The sequence below is a fragment of the Triticum aestivum genome, chromosome 5D (assembly GCF_018294505.1).
Source record: "Triticum aestivum cultivar Chinese Spring chromosome 5D, IWGSC CS RefSeq v2.1, whole genome shotgun sequence".
Classification (NCBI taxonomy): domain Eukaryota; kingdom Viridiplantae; phylum Streptophyta; class Magnoliopsida; order Poales; family Poaceae; genus Triticum; species Triticum aestivum.
In genome coordinates, this window is record NC_057808.1 from 475,473,452 (window position 1) to 475,488,870 (window position 15,419).

Sequence of the window (15,419 nt, forward strand, 5' to 3'; positions counted from 1 at the left end):
AATGCATAGAAGGAAATTATTAAAAATTGCCTAATGTTTTTTGTGCATAATAGTAGTATTACTAACATGCCTTTTAAACAGATTTAGGTGTGCGTATAGTGGATATTGTGATTTTCTGCCTCCGCTATGGTATAAGAAAAAACTTGTTTCTCCTTGTACTCTATCTAGTTGTTTTTAGGGTATATACCCAGAAATTATGTGAGGATAATATGTATTTTTTGGTATCATTCATCAGTATCATCACATTTGATACATGTCTATCGTGGTATGTTGTATAGGTATTCATTTATATGAACATAGCATATCATTTGTCGAGGTATTTAGTTTACGTATTTGTATCCACTTATAAAATGGTAATGACATTTACGAGTATGTACCAATAAATTTCACGTCGAGGTATTCACACAAAAATGTTGAGATGCACTGTTATTTTAAAAAAACTTAAGTATCCACTTACAAATATATCGAACTACGTATGTAGGTTTCTAATACATAGAATAAATTATAGGGTATATACGTGCATGCAAATTATTTGGAATAAATTATAGGGTATATATATCTGCATGTATCTAATACCTAGAATAAATCATAGGATATATACGTGCATGCAAATTATTTGGAATAAATTGTAGGGTATATAAAAATACCTTCAATGAATCGTAGGGTATGTACATTTGTAGGTATATGTTCCAATATGTAGAATAAATCATGCAGGAATCATCTACAATTAATGATCGTGGAGGATACAAGTGCATGCACATAGAAAAGGAAAGCAAATTATTTGGAAGGGTAGTAGTGATTATTTCTAAGCAGGAAATGCATTAGCGGGTTGGACCCGAACAAGGTGCCCAGGCACCTAGGTGCCCCAAACATTATATATATATATATATATATATATATATATATATATATATATATATATATATATATATATATATATATATGTTGTAGTCCATTTGAAATCTCTAAAAAGACTTATATTTAGGAACGGAGGGAGTAGTTTTCTTCATTTTTACTTTGTTAGCTAACTAAGAATGAAAGAAGGGTACGCTTACGTATAGTTTGGTTAGATACTTAGATTTGTCTTGTTTAGAAAGGAGGATAACCCCTGCCTCTACATCGATTTATGCACACATCCATATATAATTCATTATTAAAGAATATCAAATAGTATTGGTGGTGAAGATTGCGATCTCCTCCTTGTCAAACCCTCCTCTGGATGATCTCCTAAGGCTAGGGTTATGCCTTCTGGACGAGTTTCTGGTCTCTCCTTGCGTCTGATCCCCGATCCGATTCCACATGGGTGAAAAATAGTGGACGCGGCGGCGGCGTTGGCACCTCATACGACCGCGCATACGAGCGGGCACGCTCGTATGGAACGCCATCTTTGGCTCTAGAAGCGTCGTGTCGACTCCTCCTTTGGCTGCTTTGCTCCATTCTTTTACGGTAGATGATTATCACATTAAATACGTGATTCCACTGCCATTTCTTGGGATTCCTTTCGTACTGTGTTATTTGCTCCGAAAGGCGTCACTCGAGGAATATCGACAAAAAGAGGTGCGCAAATGCAGTAAAATCCCACAAAGCCTACCATGTAGGCACAAGATAACTATCAAAATCATCACATAATTTGGACTCATCAGCAACGTGTAGGATCGATTTCCCCATTGCTCACCGCACCATCAATTCGCATAGGTTATGGACGAATGGACGAAGCTGGTAACTGAGGCAACATCACTGATAGTTGTGATTCATGCATGGCTCATGTTGATCCACAATAGAGCTGTTCGTTGTGGTGACAAGCATGTCATTCGTTATGCTCCAATGTTAACCCGGGATCAGGAGAGGATAGCAAACCCGAACTACATCTACAACTGAAGTGAGACAGAGGCTATGCGGATGCTAAGAATGAAAAGAGCACCTTTCGCCAGGCTTGTGCAGGCCTTCAGGAGTAGGGGGCTACTACAAGAGAGCATCCACACCTGTGTGGAAGAGCAAGTTGCCATGTTCCTCCATGTTGTCGGTCATAACCAGAGGTTCAGGGTTATCCACAACACGTTCAGGAGATCAATTGAGACCATTTCCAGGTACGTCAGGCAAGTGTTGTATACTCATGGGTAACTCAGAGGAGGGATGATCAGGTCACCAACCGTCCAAACTCCTAGCAAGATTCGCACTAGCTCAAGATGGTATCCATATTTCAAGGTGAGCACTAACAATATGTAGTTCATGCCTTGACATGCTTCTGTTATTCTGCTATAACCATAACACAATCTTGTAATGCCATTTCAGGGTTGCATTGGAGCAATAAATGGTACTCAAGTCACTGCTAGAGGGCCCAGGTCATAGTCTGCAACATACAGGGGGAGAAAGCACTACACAAGTCAGAATGTTCTTGCTGATGTTGACTTCGATCGGAAGTTCATATATGTGCTAGCTGGCTGGGAAGGATCAACACATGATGCTAACATTCCAAGTCACAACATGACTAGACCTGATGGCATCAATGTCCCTGATGGCAAGTTCTACATAGGAGATGCTGGCTATGCATGTCGGCCAGGTGTTCTTCTACCCTTGAGGAAAACCAGGTACCATCTGAACGAGTTCTCTGGTAGGAACTATCCTAGGACTCCATATGAATTGTTTAATATCAGACACTCCAGCCTTAGAGTTACAGTTGAGAGTGCATTTGGACTTCTGAAGAATAGGTTTAAGATCCTGCATCAGAAGCCATTTCACACTTTCCCCATTCAGATTAAGCTTGTTCTTGCTTGTTGCATTCTGCATAACTGAATCCTGCAATGGGGTTGTGCTGAACTGGTGTCGAGGGAGGAAGAGGTAACGCCTGACGATGTTGTCAGCTCCGGCCATGGTGTGAAGACATTTGACAACGAAGGCTGAAAGAGAAAAAAGATGGAGTGGGCACAGTCAATATGGAATAACAGAGTCAGATAAGGATCCGAAGAAGAATAAGAAGTCAAAAGGATGGACTTCTAGCTAGTTTGACATCGATGGGCTTTCACCTATTAAGCCATTTGACTGTTATATTTGTAATGATATTTGTCAGGCTAGGATGAAGTGTGATTTGTTTCCTAGCTAGGACTGAAACTATGTTCACAACATGTGTGGTAAGGTCACCACTAGTGAGAAGTTGTGATAGTACCTTATGCAGTTTGCAACCAAATAGTGTGCGCCCAATGCAACGTAGGAAACCAAACGGCAGGTCAATATTTATTCCCTTGTGCAGTCAACCTAGATGCGGACAACCATACTATGAGTAGATGCTGGGTTTTGGCCGGTTTATCTTAGCCAGGCCCAGCTGAGACACACACTCAAAAAGGCAAAAAACAGTGCACATAACTAAACACATCCAATACAACTCGTCGTAAGCAAAGAGGCACATATCAAATCTTACTCAAGATGATGTGTCGACTCAGTCTTTCGCAGATGCTCATAGGGGATGAGGGTGTGCGTGCGTTCAATAATATGAGTGTATGTGCATATGTACGAGCGTCTGTACTATGCTAAAAAATGGCACTCTACCCCCAAGTTGGAACATGATCTAAAAATTCAAAAGTATTGCATTCCGCTATCCCATGGGCACGACACACTATTTTCCATTACGATCTCTGGTTTGGTAGCAACAGACACCAATTTGGCCTCGGGGGAGTCTCTCCTCCAGTGCCAAACGCCAGAACCAGAACGGGCAGCCGCACACAATCTCCAAAACATCCACTAAAACAAAAATCCAGACAGAAACCCCACCCAATCCCTCTCCCACCACCCACCTACCCAAATCCCAGCCTTCCTAAAACCCTAGGCCGCTGCCACAATGTAGGTCGCCGCCGCTGTCCATCGACCGCACCTCCTCGCGGCGTGATACGTCCATTTTGCATCATGTTTTCTTACTGTTATTTATAATGTTTTTATCCATAATAATGCTTTTTGGAGTAATTCTAATGCCTTTTCTCTCATAATATGCAAGGTACACACCAAGAGGGAGAATTCCGGCAGCTGGAAATTTGGACCTGGAAAAGCTACGTCGGGCTACCTATTCTGCACAACTCCAAACAAGCTGAAACTTCACAGAGATTTTTATGGAATATTTGAGGAATATTGGAGCAAATAACTACCAGAGGGGGCCCACCAGGTGGGCACAACCCACTTGGGCGCCAGGGAGCCCAGGCGCGCCCTGGTGGGTTGTGCTCACCCAGGCCCACCTCTGGTGCCCATCTTTTGGTATATAGGTCATTTTGACCTAGAAAAAATAAGGAGAGGGCTTTCGGGACGGAGCGCCGCCGTCTCAAGGCGGAACTTGGATAGGAGCACTTTTGCCCTCCGGCGGAGCGATTCCGCCGGGGAACTTCCCTCCGGAGGGGGAAATCATCGTCATCATCATCACCAACAACTCTCCCATCTTGGGGAGGGCAATCTCCATCAACATCTTCAACAGCACCATCTCATCTCAAACCCTAGTTCATCTCTTGTGTTCAATCTTGTTACCGGAACTTAGATTGGTGCTTGTGGGTGACTAGTAGTGTTGATTACTATATGGTTTATTTGGTGGAAGATTATATGTTCAGATCCAATATGCTATTTAATACTCCTCTGATCATGAGCATGTTTATCATTTGTGAGTAGTTACTTTTGTTCTTGAGGTCAAGGGAGAAATCATGTTGCAAGTAATCATGTGAACTTGATATGTGTTCGATATTTTGATAGTATGTATGTTGTGATTCCCTTAGTGGTGTCATGTGAACGTCGACTACATGACACTTCACCATATTTGGGCCTAAGGGAATGCATTGTGGAGTAGCAATTAGATGGTGGGTTGCGAGAGTGACAGAAGCTTAAACCCCAGTTTATGCGCTATTCCGTAAGGGACCGATTGGATCCAAAAGTTTAAGGCTATGGTTAGAATTTATTCTTAATACTTTTCTTGTAGTTGCGGATGCTTGCGGGAGGGTTAATCATAAGTAGGAGGTTTGTTCAACTAAGAATAGCACCTAAGCATCGGTCCACCCACATATCAAATTATCAAAGTAGCAAACAAAAATCGAACCAACATGATAAAAAGTGACTAGATGAAATTCCCGTGTACCCTCAAGAACGCTTTGCTTATCATAAGAGGCCGTTTTGGCCTGTCCTTTGCCTCAAAAGGATTGGGGTACCTTGCTGCACCTTTGTTACTACTATCGTTACTTGCTCGTTACAAATTATCTTGCTATCAAACTACTCCGCTACTTACAATTTCAGCACTTGCACATATTACCTTGTTGAAAACCACTTGTCATTTCCTTCTGCTCCTTGTTGGGTTTGACACTTTTACTTATCAAAAAGAGCTACAATTGATCCCCTATACTTGTGGGTCATCAAGGCTATTTTCTGGCGCCGTTGCCGGGGAACTTCCCTCCCGGAGGGGGAAATCATCGTCATCATCATCACCAACAACTCTCCCATCTTGGGGAGGAAAATCTCCATCAACATCTTCAACAGCACCATCTCATCTCAACCCCTAGTTCATCTCTTGTGTTCAATCTTGTTACCGGAACTATAGATTGGTGCTTGCGGGTGACTAGTAGTGTTGATTACATCTTGTAGTTGATTACTATATGGTTTATTTGGTGGAAGATTATATGTTTAGATCCAATATGCTATTTAATACTCCTCTGATCATGAGCATGTTTATCATTTGTGAGTAGTTACTTTTGTTCTTGAGGTCACGGGAGAAATCATGTTGCAAGTAATCATGTGAACTTGATATGTGTTCGATATTTTGATAGTATGTATGTTGTGATTCCCATAGTGGTGTCATGTGAACGTCGACTACATGGCACTTCACCATATTTGGGCATAAGGGAATGCATTGTGGAGTAGCAATTAGATGATGGGTTGCGAGAGTGACAGAAGCTTAAACCCCAGTTTATGCGCTATTCCGTAGGGACCGATTGGATCCAAAAGTTTAAGGCTATGGTTAGAATTTATTCGTAATACTTTTCTCGTAGTTGCGGATGCTTGCGGGAGGGTTAATCATAAGTAGGAGGTTTGTTCAAGTAAGAACAACACCAAAGCAACGGTCCACCCACATATCAAATTATCAAAGTAGCGAACAAAAATCGAACCAACATGATGAAAGTGACTAGATGAAATTCCCGTGTACCCTCAAGAATGCTTTGCTTATCATAAGAGACCGTTTTGGCCTGTCCTTTGCCTCAAAAGGATTGGGCTACCTTGCTACACTTTTTTTACTACTATCGTTACTTGCTCTTACAAATTATCTTGCTATCAAACTACTCCGCTACTTACAATTTCAGCACTTGCACACATTACCTTGCTGAAAACCACTTGTCATTTCCTTCTGCTCCTTGTTGGGTTCGACACTCTTACTTATCGAAAAGAGCTACAATTGATCCCCTATACTTGTGGGTCATCAAGGCTATTTTCTGGCACCGTTGCCGGGGAGTGAAGCGCCTTTGGTAAGGAAACATTTATATAGTGTGCTGAAATTTATTGTCACTTGTTACTATGGAAAACAATCCTTTGAGGGGGTTTGTTCGGGGTATCTTCACCTCGTCCGGAACCACAATTAGCTACCCCTCAACCTACTGCACCTACTGAAAATATTGAATATGAAATTCCTTCGGGTATGATAGAACAACTGCTAGCTAATCCTTATGCAGGAGATGGCACCGAACATCCTGACATGCACTTGATATATGTAGAACAAATTTGTGGATTGTTTAAGCTTGCAGGTTTACCCAGGGATGAAGTTATGAAAAAGGTTTTCCCTTTATCTTTGAAGGGAAAAGCATTGGCATGGTATAGGCTATGCGATGATATTGGATCATGGTATTGGAATCGTTTGAAATTGGAGTTCCACCAAAAAAAATCCTATGCATCTAGTTCATCGTGATCGGAATTATATATATAATTTTTGGCCTCGTGAAGGAGAAAGTATCGCTCTAGCTTGGGGGAGGCTTAAGTTAATGTTATATTCATGCCCCAATCATGATCTCTCAAGAGAAATTATTATCCAGAATTTTTATGCTCGGCTTTCTCGTAATGATCAAACCATGTTTGACACTTCTTGTGTTGGTTCTTTTATGAAGAAGACTATTGAATTCCGGTGGGATCTTTTGGAAAGAATTAAACGCAACTCTGAAGATTGGGAATTCGACAAAGGTAAAGAGTCAGGTATTAAGCTTAAGTATGATTGTGTTAAATCTTTTATGGATACCGATGCTTTTCAAAAGTTTAGCACTAAATATGGACTTGAATCTGAGATAGTAGCCTCCTTTTTTGAATCATTTGCTACTCATGTTGATCCCCCTAAAGAGAAGTGGTTTAAATATCACCCACCTATTAAAGAACAAATTAAAGAACCGATACCAGTTAAAGAAGAAACTATACTTTATAATGTTGATCCAGTTGTTCCCTCTGCTTATATTGAGAAACCACCTTTTCCTGTTAGGATAAAGGAACATGCTAAAGTTTCAACTATGGTTAATAAAAGATATATTAGAACACGTAAACCTGATGAACAAATCAAAGTAGAACCTAGCATTGCTATGGTTAAAGATATCTTAGAAGAAGATATGGATGGGCATGTTATTTACTTCTGTGAAGAAGCTGCTAGAATTGCCAAACCTGATAAAAAAGATAAACATAGACCTGTTGTTGGCATGCCTGTCATCTAAGTTAAAATAGGAGATCACTGTTATCATCAATGTTGAGGATATCGCTTATCGTTATCGTCTTGGTCAGCTATGGATTAGAGACCAATCTGAAATCGGCCGATTAATCAATTTTATCGGTCGACTATTAATCGGATATTTTTTTTGCAAATATGAGGTTCCCAACACTAAAATACACTATATTCAACACCAAAAAAATATTGGACAGAAGTTTTACCTTGAATCCTAGCCTTTGAATCCTCGTATAATGACAAACAAAATAGGACAACGGTACATATTGCGTAACAAGGTCCACAAAACATAAATAAACATAGCTTTTGCAAACATAGTGCTATGAATAGGTCTAATTTATCAGTAGATTCCCCATAAATTGCTTGTTAGAGCGATAAATCGGTCCAAAAGATAAACAACAATGATAAGGCATAATCTTATCGGTCACCCCCTGATTAGCGATAAATCGGAAGATTAATCGTTGAATCGGAAGATTTTTTGAACAGTGGTTATCATGGTTTATGTGACATAGGTGCTAGTGTGAGTGCTATTCCTTACACCTTATATCAAGAAATTATGAATGGCATAGCACCCGCAGAAATAGAAGACATAGATGTTACTATTAAACTTGCTAATAGAGACACAATATCACCGATTGGGATTGTTAGAGATGTTGAAGTCTTGTGTGGGAAAATTAAATACCCTACTGATTTTCTTGTTCTTGGTTCCCCACAAGATGACTTTTGTCCCATTATCTTTGGTAGACCTTTCTTGAACATCGTTAATGCTAGAATAGATTATGAGAAGCAAACTGTCGGTGTTAGTTTTGGTAATGAGTCTCATGAGTTTAATTTTTCCAAGTTTAGTAGAAAGCTTCATGAAAAAGAATTGCCTAGTAAGGATGAATTAATTGGTCTTGTTTCTATTGCTGTACCACCTACTGATCCTTTAGAACAGTATTTGCTAGACCATGAAAATGATTTTCATATGCATGGAAGAAATGAAATAGATAAAATTTTCTTTGAACAACGTCCTCTGCTTAAACACAATTTTCCTATTGAAACTCTAGGAGGTCCTCCTCCACCTAAAGGTGATCCTGTCTTTGAATTAAAACAATTACCAGACACTTTGAAATATGCTTATCTTGATGAAAAGAAGATATATCCTGTTATTATTAGTGCTAACCTTTCAGAACATGAAGAAGAAAGATTATTGAAAGTTCTAAGGAAGCACCGAGCTGCTATTGGATACACTCTTGATGATTTAAAGGGCATTAGTCCCACTCTATGTCAGCACAAAATTAATATGGAACCTGATGCTAAACCCGTTGTTGATCACCAACGTCGGTTAAACCCGAAGATGAAAGAAGTGGTAAGAACGGAAATATTGAAACTTCTGGAAGCAGGTATAATCTATCCTATAGCCGACAGTAGATGGGTAAGTCCTGTTCATTGTGTTCCTAAGAAAGGAGGTATTACTGTTGTTCCTAATGATAAGAATGAACTTATTCCATAAAGAATTGTTACATGCTATAGAATGGTAATTGATTACAGGAAATTAAACAAAGCAACTAGAAAATATCATTACCCTTTGCCTTTTATTGATCAAATGCTTGAAAGATTATCTAAGTACACACACTTTTGCTCCGTGATGGATATTCTGGCTGTTCACAAATACCTGTTTCTCAACCTGATCAAGAAAAGACTACTTTTACTTGTCCTTTTGGAACCTATGCTTATAAACGTATGCCTTTTGGTTTATGTAATGCACCTGCTACCTTTCAAAGATGTATGACTGCTATATTCTCTGAATTTTGTGAAAAGATTGTTGAGGTTTTCATGGATGACTTTTATGTTTATGGGAAGTCTTTTGATGATTGTTTAAGCAATCTTGATCGTGTTTTGCACAGATGTGAAAAAACAAATCTTGTCTTGAATTGGGAGAAGTGCCACTTTATGGTTAATGAAGGCATTGTCTTGGGTCATAAAATTTCTGAAAGAGGTATTGAAGTGGACAATGCTAAGGTTGATGCAATTGAGAAAATGCCATGTCCTAAAGATATCAAAGGTATTCGTAGTTGAAGGAAATATGCCCTAGAGGCAATAATAAAGTTATTATTTATTTCCTTATATCATGATAAATGTTTATTATTCATGCTAGAATTGTATTAACCGGAAACATAATACATGTGTGAATACATAGACAAACATAGTGTCACTAGTATGCCTCTACTTGACTAGCTCGTTGATCAAAGATGGTTATGTTTCCTTGCCATAGACATGAGTTGTCATTTGATTAACGGGATCACATCATTAGGAGAATGATGTGATTGACTTGACCCATTCCGTTAGCTTAGCACTCGATCGTTTAGTATGTTGCTATTGCTTTCTTCATGACTTATACATGTTCCTATGACTATGAGATTATGCAACTCCCGTTTACCGGAGGAACACTTTGTGTGCTACCAAACGTCACAAAGTAACTGGGTGATTATAAAGGTGCTCTACAGGTGTCTCCGCAGGTACTTGTTGGGTTGGCGTATTTCGAGATTAGGATTTGTCACTCCGATTGTCGGAGAGGTATCTCTGGGCCCTCTCGGTAATGCACATCACTTAAGCCTTGCAAGCATTGCAACTAATGAGTTTGTTGCGGGGTGATGTATTACGGAACGAGTAAAGAGACTTGCCGGTAACGAGATTGAACTAGGTATTGAGATACCGACGATCGAATCTCGGGCAAGTAACATACCGATGACAAAGGGAACAACGTATGTTGTTATGCGGTCTGACCGATAAAGATCTTCGTAGAATATGTGGGAGCCAATATGAGCATCCAGGTTCCGCTATTGGTTATTGACCGGAGACGTGTCTCGGTCATGTCTACATAATTCTCGAACCCGTAGGGTCCGCACGCTTAACATTTCGATGACAGTTATATTATGAGTTTATATGTTTTGATGTACCGAAGGTTGTTCGGAGTCCCGGATGTGATCACGGACATGACGAGGAGTCTCGAAATGGTCGAGACATAAAGATTGATATACTGGAAGCCTATATTTGGATATCGGAAGTGTTCCGGGTGAAATCGGGATTTTACCGGAGTACCGGGGGTTACCGGAACCCCCCCGGGGCTTAATGGGCCTACATGGGCCTTAGTGGAAATAGAGGGAGCAAGGAGAGTGTGGGGCGCGCCCCCCCAAGGCCCAAACCGAATTGGTTTAGGGCAAGGGGGGCCGGCCCCCTCTTTCCTTCTCCTCCTCTCCCTTTCCTTTCCTACCCCTTGGCGCGCCTCTCCCTGGCCGGCCGCCTCCTCCCCTTGCTCCTTTATATACGGGGGCAGGGGGCACCCCATAGACACAACAATTGATCGTTTGATCTTTTAGCCGTGTGCGGTGCCCCCCTCCACCATAGTCCACCTCGATAATACTGTAGCGGTGCTTAGGCGAAGCCCTGCATTGGTAGAACATCATCATCGTCACCACGCCGTCGTGCTGACGAAATCTCCCTCAACACTCGGCTGGATCAGAGTTCGAGGGACGTCATCGGGCTGAACGTGTGCTGAACTCGGAGGTGCCGTGCGTTCGGTACTTGATCGGTCGGATCGTGAAGACGTACGACTACATCAACCGCGTTGTGCTAACGCTTCCGCTTTCGGTCTACGAGGGTACGTGCACAACACTCTCCCCTCTCGTTGCTATGCATCACCATGATCTTGCGTGTGCGTAGGATTTTTTTTGAAATTACTACGTTCCCCAGCAGTGGCATCCGAGCCAGGTTTTATGCGTTGATGTTATATGCACGAGTAGAACACAAGTGAGTTGTGGGCGATACAAGTCATACTGCTTACCAGCATATCATACTTTGGTTTGGCGGTATTGTTGGATGAAGCGGCCCGGACCGACATTACGCGTACGCTTACGCGAGACTGGTTCTTCCGACGTGCTTTGCACAGAGGTGGCTGGCGGGTGTTAGTTTCTCCAACCTTAGTTAAACCGAGCGTGGCTACGCCCGGTCCTTGCGAAGGTTAAAACAACACCAACTTGACAAACTATCATTGTGGTTTTGATGCGTAGGTGAGAACGGTTCTTGCTAAGCCCGTAGCAGCCACGTAAAACTTGCAACAACAAAGTAGAGGACGTCTAACTTGTTTTTGCAGGGCATGTTGTGATGTGATATGGTCAAGACATGATGCTAAATTTTATTGTATGAGATGAGCATGTTTTGTAACTGAGTTATCGGCAACTGGCAGGAGCCATATGGTTGTCGCTTTATTGTATGCAATGCAATCGCCCTGTAATGCTTTACTTTATCACTAAGCGGTAGCGATAGTCGTAGAAGCATAAGATTGGCAAGACGACAACGATGCTACGATGGAGATCAAGGTGTCGCGCCGGTGACGATGGTGATCATGACGGTGCTTCGGAGATGGAGATCACAAGCACAATATGATGATGGCCATATCATATCACTTATATTGATTGCATGTGATGTTTATCTTTTATGCATCTTGTCTTGCTTTGATTGACGGTAGCATTATAAGATGATCCCTCACTAAATTATCAAAGTATAAGTGTTCTCCCTGAGTATGCACCATTGCGAAAGTTCTTCGTGCTGAGACACCACGTGATGATCGGGTGTGATAGGCTCTACGTTCAAATACAACGGGTGCAAAACAGTTGCACACGCGGAATACTCAGGTTAAGCTTGACGAGCCTAGCATATAACAGATATGGCCTCGGAACACGGAGACCGAAAGGTCGAGCGTGAATCATATAGTGGATATGATCAACATAGTGATGTTCACCGTTGAAACTACTCCATCTCACGTGATGATCGGACATGGTTTAGTTGATATGGATCACGTGAGCACTTAGAGGATTAGAGGGATGTCTATCTAAGTGGGAGTTCTTAAGTAATATGATTAATTGAACTTAAATTTATCATGAACTTAGTACCTGATAGTATCTTGCTTGTCTATGTTGATTGTAGATAGATGGCCCGTGCTGTTGTTCTGTTGAATTTTAATGCGTTCCTTGAGAAAGCAAAGTTGAAAGATGATGGTAGCAATTACACGGACTGGGTCCGTAACTTGAGGATTATCCTCATTGCTGCACAGAAGAATTACGTCCTGGAAGCACCGCTGGGTGCCAGACCTGCTGCAGGAGCAACACCAGATGTTATGAACGTCTGGCAGAGCAAAGCTGATGACTACTCGATAGTTCAGTGTGCCATGCTTTACGGCTTAGAACCGGGTCTTCAACGACGTTTTGAACGTCATGGAGCATATGAGATGTTCCAGGAGTTGAAGTTAATATTTCAAGCAAATGCCCGGATTGAGAGATATGAAGTCTCCAATAAGTTCTACAGCTGCAAGATGGAAGAGAATAGTTCTGTCAGTGAGCATATACTCAAAATGTCTGGGTATAACAATCACTTGATTCAACTGGGAGTTAATCTTCCGGATGATAGCGTCATTGACAGAATTCTTCAATCACTGCCACCAAGCTACAAGAGCTTCGTGATGAACTATAACATGCAAGGGATGGATAAGACGATTCCCGAGCTCTTCGCAATGCTAAAGGCTGCGGAGGTAGAAATCAAAAAGAAGCATCAAGTATTGATGGTCAATAAGACCACCAGTTTCAAGAAAAAGGGCAAAGGGAAGAAGAAGGGGAACTTCAAGAAGAACATCAAGCAAGTTGCTGTTCAGGAGAAGAAACCCAAGTCTGGACCTAAGCCTGAGACTGAGTGCTTCTACTGCAAGCAGACTGGTCACTGGAAGCGGAACTGCCCCAAGTATTTGGCGGATAAGAAGGATGGCAAGGTGAACAAAGGTATATGTGATATACATGTTATTGATGTGTACCTTACTAATGCTCGCAGTAGCACCTGGGTATTTGATACTGGTTCTGTTGCTAATATTTGCAACTCGAAGCAGGGGCTACGGATTAAGCGAAGATTGGCTAAGGACGAGGTGACGATGCGCGTGGGAAATGGTTCCAAAGTCGATGTGATCGCGGTCGGCACGCTACCTCTACATCTACCTTCGGGATTAGTTTTAGACCTAAATAATTGTTATTTGGTGCCAGCATTAAGCATGAACATTATATCTGGATCTTGTTTGATGCGAGACGGTTATTCATTTAAATCAGAGAATAATGGTTGTTCTATTTATATGAGTAATATCTTTTATGGTCATGCACCCTTGAAGAGTGGTCTATTTTTGTTGAATCTCGATAGTGGTGATACACATATTCATAGTATTGAAGCCAAAAGATGCAGAGTTGATAATGATAGTGCAACTTATTTATGGCACTGCCGTTTAGGTCATATCGGTGTAAAGCGCATGAAGAAACTCTATACTGATGTACTTTTGGAACCACTTGATTATGAATCACTTGGTACTTGCGAACCGTGCCTCATGGGAAAGATGACTAAAACGCCGTTCTCCGGAACTATGGAGAGAGCAACAGATTTGTTGAAAATCATACATACAGATGTATGTGGTCCGATGAATGTTGAGGCTCGTGGCGGATATCATTATTTTCTCACCTTCACAGATGATTTAAGCAGATATGGGTATATCTACTTAATGAAACATAAGTCTGAAACATTTGAAAAGTTCAATGAATTTCAGAGTGAAGTTGAAAATCATCATAACAAGAAAATAAAGTTTCTACGATCTGATCGTGGAGGAGAATATTTGAGTTATGAGTTTGGTCTTCATTTGAAACAATGCGGAATAGTTTCGCAACTCACGCCACCCAGAACACCACAGCGTAATGGTGTGTCCGAACGTCGTAATCGTACTTTACTAGATATGGTGCAATCTATGATGTCTCTTACTGATTTACCGCTATCGTTTTAGGGTTATGCTTTAGAGACGGCCGCATTCACGTTAAATAGGGCACCATCAAAATCCGTTGAGACGACGCCTTATGAACTGTGGTTTGACAAGAAACCAAAGTTGTCATTTCTTAAAGTTTGGGGCTGCGATGCTTATGTGAAAAAGCTTCAACCTGATAAGCTCGAACCCAAATCTGAGAAATGTGTCTTCATAGGATACCCAAAGGAGACTGTTGGGTACACCTTCTATCACAGATCCGAAGGTAAGACTTTTGTTGCTAAATTCAGAATTTTTCTGGAGAAGGAGTTTCTCTCGAAAGAAGTGAGTGGGAGGAAAGTGGAACTTGATGAGGTAACTGTACCTGCTCCCTTATTGGAAAGTAGTTCATCGCAGAAACCAGTTTCTGCGACGCCTATACCAATTAGTGAGGAAGTTAATGATGATGATCATGGAACTTCAGATCAAGTTATTACTGAACCTCGTAGGTCAACCAGAGTAAGATCCGCACCAGAGTGGTACGGTAATCCTGTTCTGGAGGTTATGTTACTAGACCATGACGAACCTACAAACTATGAAGAAGCGATGGTGAGCCCAGATTCCGCAAAATGGCTTCAAGCCATGAAATCTGAGATGGGATCCATGTATGAGAACAAAGTGTGGACTTTGGTTGACTTGCCCGATGATCGGCAAGCAATTTAGAATAAATGGATCTTCAAGAAGAAGACTGACGCTGACGGTAATGTTACTGTCTATAAAGCTCGACTTGTTGCAAAAGGTTTTCGACAAGTTCAAGGGATTGACTACGATGAGACCTTCTCACCAGTAGCGATGCTTAAGTCTGTCCGAATCATGTTAGCAATTGCCGCATTTTATGATTATGAAATTTGG